This window comes from Doryrhamphus excisus, unplaced genomic scaffold (genome assembly GCF_037039965.1).
Source record: "Doryrhamphus excisus strain RoL-2023G ecotype Guam unplaced genomic scaffold, RoL_Dexc_Guam_v1.1 HiC_scaffold_24, whole genome shotgun sequence".
NCBI lineage: Eukaryota > Metazoa > Chordata > Actinopteri > Syngnathiformes > Syngnathidae > Doryrhamphus > Doryrhamphus excisus.
The window spans coordinates 6,370,001-6,377,500 of record NW_027621862.1 but is presented as its reverse complement, the minus strand read 5'-3'; the positions used below and the strand labels follow the sequence as shown (position 1 = coordinate 6,377,500).

The 7,500-nt window shown below is 47.9% G+C and overlaps 1 non-coding gene and 6 pseudogenes across 1 annotated transcript; all 7 read left to right on the top strand.

The window, feature by feature from the left end:
- The window catches only part of LOC144895974 (5S ribosomal RNA), a 109-nt pseudogene extending 12 nt beyond the window's left edge, over window positions 1-97 (top strand).
- A 112-nt stretch (window positions 98-209) lies between these two features.
- On the top strand, window positions 210-328 carry LOC144896703 (5S ribosomal RNA). Its single transcript, XR_013626473.1, has one exon. It is a non-coding gene; the product is annotated as a 5S ribosomal RNA (ribosomal RNA).
- Window positions 329-440: 112 nt separating this feature from the next.
- On the top strand, window positions 441-549 carry LOC144896592 (5S ribosomal RNA; annotated as a pseudogene).
- A 112-nt stretch (window positions 550-661) lies between these two features.
- LOC144896250 (5S ribosomal RNA) lies at window positions 662-770 on the top strand (annotated as a pseudogene).
- A 112-nt stretch (window positions 771-882) lies between these two features.
- Window positions 883-991, top strand: LOC144896036 (5S ribosomal RNA; annotated as a pseudogene).
- Window positions 992-7,182: 6,191 nt separating this feature from the next.
- Window positions 7,183-7,300, top strand: LOC144896517 (5S ribosomal RNA; annotated as a pseudogene).
- A 112-nt stretch (window positions 7,301-7,412) lies between these two features.
- The window catches only part of LOC144896544 (5S ribosomal RNA), a 109-nt pseudogene continuing 21 nt past the window's right edge, over window positions 7,413-7,500 (top strand).

The following is a 7,500-nucleotide window of genomic DNA, read 5'->3' as shown; positions in this document are numbered from 1 at the left end:
ACTACCCTGAAAACGCCCGATCTCGGAAGTTAAGAAGGGGCGGGCCTGGTTAGTACTTGGATGGGAGACCGCCTGGGAATACCAGGTGCTGTAAGCTTTTTATGGTTTCTGCTCTTGCCTGACAGCAGAGGGCGCTGTTTGACACTTTTTGCTGGAGTCCAGTTTGGCCTGCGTCGCCTTCAAATAGGATCTTTTCAGTTGACCTGGCAGCTTACGGCCATACTACCCTGAAAACGCCCGATCTCGTCTGATCTCGGAAGCTAAGCAAGGGTGGGCCTGGTTAGTACTTGGATGGGAGACCGCCTGGGAATACCAGGTGCTGTAAGCTTTTTATGGTTTCTGCTCTTGCCTGACAGCAGAGGGCGCTGTTTGACACTTTTTACTGGAGTCTAGTTTGGCCTGCGTCACCTTCAATTAGGATCTTTTCAGTTGACCTGGCAGCTTACGGCCATACTACCCTGAAAATGTCCGATCTCGGAAGCAATGCAGGGGCGGGCCTGGTTAGTACTTGGATGGGAGACCGCCTGGGAATACCAGGTGCTGTAAGCTTTTTATGGCTTCTGCTCTTGCCTGACAGCAGAGGGCGCTGTTTGACACTTTTTGCTGGAGTCTAGTTTGGCCTACGTGGCCTTCAAATAGGATCTTTTCAGTTGTCCTGGCAGCTTACGGCCATACTACCCTGAAAACGCCCGATCTCGGAAGTTAAGAAGGGGCGGGCCTGGTTAGTACTTCGATGGAAGACCGCCTGGGAATACCAGGTGCTGTAAGCTTTTTATGGTTTCTGCTCTTGTCTGACAGCAGAGGGCGCTGTTTGACACTTTTTGCTGGAATCTAGTTTGGCCTGCGTCGCCTTCAAATAGGATCTTTTCAGTTGACCTGGCAGCTTACGGCCATACTACCCTGAAAATGCCCGATCTCGGAAGCAAAGCAGGGGCGGGCCTGGTTAGTACTTGGATGGGAGACCGCCTGGGAATACCAGGTGCTGTAAGCTTTTTATGGTTTCTGCTCTTGCCTGACAGCAGAGGGCGCTGTTTGACACTTTTTGCTGGAGTCTAGTTTGGCCTGCGTCGCCTTCAAATAGGATCTTTTCAGTTGACCTGGCAGCTTACGGCCATACTACCCTGAAAACGCCCAGTAGGTGTGGCCTAACGAGGAAGCATTTTGGAGGGAAAGTGGAGAGGAGCTGTTTGTTTGTGTGGCTGTTATCTTTTGTTTCTTATTTTATTTTGGTATCCCCTCTTAGTTTTTGGGTTTTTTTCCTCCTCCCAGCACTCCTGCTGTGGAGGAGTGATTTTGATTTCTCCCTTTTTGAGCCTTGGCTCTTTGGATTGTCATCATGGCTTCGAACCCTGCTCGCCCCCGGACTACTCCTTTGAACAATGGACAAAATAAGAATATGGATGGACTAAATGTGAGTGAACGAAACCGGACTTATGACAAGGAAGTAACTGTTGTGTTGGATATTGAGGGAGTGGAGGAAATGGTGCCCATTGTGCTTATGAGAGCTGCCAAGGAAGTGTGTGGACAGATCATAGCATGCAGACAGATAAACAAGCTGAAATTTGAACTAACAGTAACCTGCACAAAAGCAAAGGAGCGGCTGATGGATGGTTTTCGTGTCGGAGAGGCCAGGGTTCACGCCCGTGACGTCTCCATTGATGAGCTGGTCGTCTCCTTCATGGGATTGCCGGCTTACATTGAGGATGAGGAGATTCTTGCAAAGCTCCTCTCCTGGGGAGTCTCTGCAGTCTCTGAGGTGCGGCGGAGAATGTGGCCGGGGACAACTGTGGCGGACGGGACGCGGTATGTGAAGGTAAGATTCACTGACACTGTACAGTCTCTGCCATACTCTGTCCGCTTTAACACAGCTGCAGGCCCGGATTACTTTAGAGTTATACATGACCGACAGGTGCGAGTGTGCAGGGGGTGTTTACAGCCTGACCATATTCTGCGTGATTGTCCAGACTTTCTGTGCAATAATTGTGGAAAACAGGGACACTATGCTCGTGAGTGTGTGGAGCCAAGGGCGCGAAAGTGCAGGGACTGCCGTGCATTCCTGCATCTGTGTGTGTGTAATGGGTTGGAATCTGATGAGGACGGGGGTCACGGGGGGGAAAGTGGTGGGAGTGAGGCAGAGCCGGGTGGTGCAGTTCAGGAGGAGGTTCAGGCGACTGACGACTCCAGCCTTACTTCACAGCCTTTGACCGCTTTTGACTCCTCAGATGAAATACCAAACTTCATCTTGTCTGATACTGAGGCGCCTGGGAAGGAGGGGGCCGCATGCTCTGCTCCTGACCAGGGGGAGGAGGCCTGTGAAGACCTCACTCCTAAGGCCACAGTGGGGGCGGTCGAACTCGGGAGGAGGATGAGTGGTGGGCTGCTTCCTCACTTTACCTCCGAAGGAGAGAGGTTGGTGCCAGCTGCGGCCCAATTCTCTAGACCGGAAGAGCGCAGAGAGAGCACTGAGAGTGCGCAGCCAAATGTCCAGGAGGAGACAATCAGCCTGAGCAAAAAACTGGCTCAAAAAAAGGCAGTCAATGAGGCCAGAGAACGGAGCAGGTCTCGGGGGCGTGGTGCGCGTGGTGAGGGCGGCGCGACCCAGGATCAGTCCCGTATCCCTGTGCCCAGTACACCAGCCTCTGGCGCATCCCCCACTGTTTCATCCAGCTCTGGGAAGCCTGGAGCTGCTGAGGAAGTCCCGATGGACCTGGAAGTGCAGTCTAATAAAAGGCTAAGTGAAAGTGATGGGAAGGAGATTTCTAAAAAGTCTAAATAATGTTTGTTGTGTGCACCTCCTTCTCCCTTATGCTCATGGCTTTTTCCCTTGTGTCCCTTAACACAGGTGGGCTGCGGAGCCCCGTCCGCATGCACAGTGCGCTCCACTCATTAAGCGGGGGTGTGCTGTGTTTGCAGGAGACTCATTGGGAGCCATCTCATGTGCGTACGGTGCAGGCAATGGGCGTGGGAACTGTCTTTTGTGCTCTTGGCTCTGCACGTTCGCGTGGTGTAGCTACTATTGTAAAAACTGACTTTTTCGGGACACCCACACTAGTCCATGCGGATCCGGGAGGTGCTTTTGTTGTTGTTGATTTTGTCCAGCCTTTTTCATTTAGGCTTATCAATATTTATGCTCCGAATGAGGAGCAGGAAAGGAAGATTCTCTTTTCCTCTGTCTTTACTTATGTCAATTTAGAAAGTATTGTTATTGGTGATTTCAATGTAGCCCTTACAAAAATAGACTTAAGTGCTAACAATGTGTATAGAAATGACGTGTCTAGGACGCACTTGTTAGACCTCATGTCCCGATACGATATGATTGAAGGCTGGAGAGCTCTGAATTTTAACAAGAGAGTCTTTTCCAGACGGCAAGTTGTCTTAGGGGCATTAAAACAGTCCCGAATTGATTTATGTTTGATGTCTGAGGGCTTCTTGAGGCGAATGGCCTCAGTTTTCTATGATGACGCTTGGTTAAGTGACCATTCTCCACTGCGGGTAGATTTTAGCCCTTTTAAAGGGCAGCGCACGGGGGGTCCTTGGATTTTAAATAATTCCTTGCTTGAAGATGAAAATTATTGCAAAAAAATGAATAGGTTGTTTGATTCTTTTGATATGGAAATAGAATGTATTGAGTCAATTGTGGACTGGTGGGAGGAGGCAAAGAAAAGAATAAAGCGCCTTTCAGTAAATTTTAGCAAACAGAAAAACTGGTTGTTAAAGGCCGAGGAGACTCAGTTAAAACATAGGCTGAGGGACATTGTGAGCAGGTCAGCTTTTACTAGTGGTCCAGTAAATCCTGAGTATCTAGAAATTAAAGCTCAACTGGATAATATTGAGATCTCTAAATGTAGAGGTGCCATGCTGCGTGCAAGAGCACAGTATACTGTGCAGGGTGAGCGATCTACAGGTTTTTTCTTTGCAATGGAGAAGGTGAGGCAAAATAAAATGTATATTGAAAAACTGATAAATAGTGAGGGGAAGGAGGTTTCAGATATTGATGATGTGTTGGGTGTTGTGGGAAAATTTTATGGTGCTTTGTTTAGTTCGGAGGGTGTCTCAGTTAATCGCTTTGATGAGGTAGTTAATTCATTAAGTGGTAGGTTGTCGAATGCTGAGGCTGAGGCGTGTGATGCGCCTCTTTTGTTAGAGGAGGTCAGGTCTGCAGTAAAGCTGCTAATTACTGGCAAAGCCCCAGGTGAGGATGGGCTCACCAGCGAATTTTACAGGTGCTTCACGTCCAGAGTGGCGCCCATTCTCCTTCGACTTTTTCAGGAGATGGAGAGAGAGGGGAGAGCCTCAAGCTCCTTTGCTTTGGGTGTAGTGTCCCTTGCGTTCAAGAAGGGAGAAAGAAATAAATTGGAAAATTACAGGCCAATCAGCTTATTAAATGTAGATTATAAAATTCTTGCCAAAATTCTAGCAGGCCGTATCAGAGGTGTAATGGAGTCGGTTATTCTATCCGCCCAGGCTTACAGTGTCCCTGGCCGGGACATTTCAGACTCAATTTTGTCAATAAAATATTTACTAAATGTGATGCATAAAACAGGTGGTATTCATGTAAGTGTAGATTTTAATAAAGCTTTTGATAGAGTAGAGCACAGTTTTCTTTTTGCTGTATTAGAAAAAATGGGTTTTGGTTCGAATTTTGTAAACTGGATAAAGTTATTGTATGGATCTGCTTCGAGCAGAGTCAAATGTAATGGTGCCATGACAGATGTCTTTCCTGTGAAGCGTTCTATCCGTCAGGGATGCCCCCTCTCTGCTTTTCTTTATAGCCTCGTGGCTGAGCCTCTGGCTGCCATGTTGATGTCAGAGTGTAGTGTCAGGGGCATACTCTCCCCTGCAGGAGCTGAGTATAAGGTGTTACAGTTCGCAGATGACACCAATTTATTTTTGCGAGACACCGAAAGTCTTGAGGCAGCCTTGCATGTGTTGAAAATTTATGGTCTGGCCTCAGGAGCAAAAATAAACTTTGAAAAAACGTCTGTTGCATTTTGTGGAAATGTAACTCCCCAACCTTTGTCAGTACATTTTAAGGAAGCAGGGAGCATTTACAGGGTCTTAGGGGTGCTTGTAGGTAAAGATAGTGTGGAGTCAAATCGGAAAATGTGGGAAGATTTAATCAGAAAGCTAGTAGCTAAATTGAATTTCCTAAAATTTCGACGTTTAGGACTGAGAGGAAAAGTTTTAGTGGTGAATGCTTTGTGTCTGTCAAAACTGACCCATGCTCTAACTGTGAGCGAGCTGCCAGGAGACTGTGCAAATAGGATTAGTGTAATTGTATCGAAGTTTCTCTGGGGTATTGGTCGTTGTTTGGTCGCACACAATGTAATGATCAATGATGTTGATAAGGGAGGTCTGAATTTAATTGATTTAGTCTTGAAGAAACAGGCACTGAGACTAAACGTGCTTAGAAAATTTCTGGATCCAGATTGTCGGGCTCCCTGGAAGGAGTTCTTCTTGAAGGATCTGGGTGTATTAAATAATTTTGGTGCCTTTAATCTTTGTCTGTTGCCCCCCAGCCCAGTGCTGGGGGTCCTCCCGAACTTTGTAAGGGAAGCCTTACAGGCGTGGGCTGCTTTGAGGCCTTTTGCTGTGGCAGTTCCTGGTTCATGGATTGATTTGTGTAAAATGCCTCTCCGATTCAATCCAGACCTCCTCTCTTCTCCCTCCAAAGAGAGGAGAAAGATGATGGGAGAGTCTATGGAGAGAGCTGGGTTAACAGTTGTAAAGGATATTTTTTCACCTTTTGGGGATTGGAACATTGACTTTGTCCGGAGAAAATTTGTTATGTCAAGAGTGGTGTTTAGAAGAACATCAGTTTTGGTGTTGTTAAACTCATTTAAAGAGCACCTGTTCAGATGGTGGGGCACCCTGCTAACAGGTGGCAAACCTCCTGATGTGGGCTTTGCCCCCCTTGATTTTGATATACATTTTAATGGTTCAGTCAGGCGTTTCACCTCCCTGCACACTCGTACCTTCTACCGGTTACTGTTGGATCGTGTGGTCAGGGCTCCTGCAGCTGAACATGCCTGGTCCCGTTCATACCATACTCATGACATCACACCCATCTGGGCCAAGACATTCCAATGGTACACCTCACCCCAGCTCGCAAATTTCGAGTTCAAAATGAAACATAGACTGATTTACACACGCGCTACACTGCACACTATATACCCAGACAGGTATGGCAGAGATTGTCCGGTGTGTGGTGGGTCTTACGAGGATCTCCATCACCTCTTCATCACGTGCCCGGCCGTCCGCCCCTTCTGGACCCGGGTGCAGGATCTGCTCGCCCGGAGACTGTCTTGGAGACTTCCACCGCCGGCCTCTCTTGAGGGAGGCGACCAGGAACCATGGCTTCTCCTCTTTGGGCCCTCCATCAGCCGCTCTGGAACGAACCGCCACCTCTGTCATCTCATCCTGTCCATAGCCCGGTATACCATCTACATCGTCAGGAACATCCACCACTTTGACCACCGCACCGCCCGCCACTGGCCCATCTTCACCCGTCTTCTCACCGTCCACCTACGACACCTGCACTCGGCTCAGAAACATCGCTTCATCACCACCTTCACCCCCAATCAGTCACTTTTCTCCATCTATCCGAATGACACTCTGGACATGAACATTTAAACTGCACAAAGACTTCCATCCTGGCAATCATGGACTCACTGCCCCCTCATCTGATCAATCCATCCCGGACTCTTTTACCTAGGACAATTGGACTCACTAAGCACTATATAATTTAAAAAAAAAAAAAAAAAAAAAAAAAAAAAAAAAATCCTTGTGTGTGTTGTCTTGTTCTTGTCATTGTAAATATTGTAAATAATCCCTATGTGTTAGCTTGTGTTTGGTGGTTGTGTCTGTGTTGTAAATAGTGTACATATTTTCTTGTTGTCTTGTGCTGTGAAATTTGTTTTTTTTGTATTTATTGAATTTCTATATTAAAAGATCCCCCCCCCCCCCCCCCCCCAAAACGCCCGATCTTGTCCGATCTCGGAAGCTAAGCAGGTGCGGGCCTGGTTAGTACTTGGATGGGAGACCGCCTGGGAATACCAGGTGCTGTAAGTTTTTATGGTTTCTGCTCTTGCCTGACAGCAGAGGGCGCTGTTTGACACTTTTTGCTGGAGTCTAGTTTGGCCTGTGTCGCCTTCAAATAGGATCTTTTCAGTTGACCTGTCAGCTTACGGCCATACTACCCTGAAAACGCCCGATCTCGTCTGATCTCGAAGCTAAGCAAAGGCCGGCCTGGTTAGTACTTGGATGGGAGGCCGCCTGGGAATACCAGGTGCTGAAAGCTTTTTATGGTTTCTGCTCTTGCCTGACAGCAGAGGGCGCTGTTTGACACTTTTTGCTGGAGTCTAGTTTGGCCTTCGTCGCCTTCAAATAGGATCTTTTCAGTTGACCTGGCAGCTTACGGCCATACTACCCTGAAAACGCCCGATCTCGGAAGTTACGAAGGAGCGGGCCTGGTTAGTACTTGGATGGGAGACCGCCTGG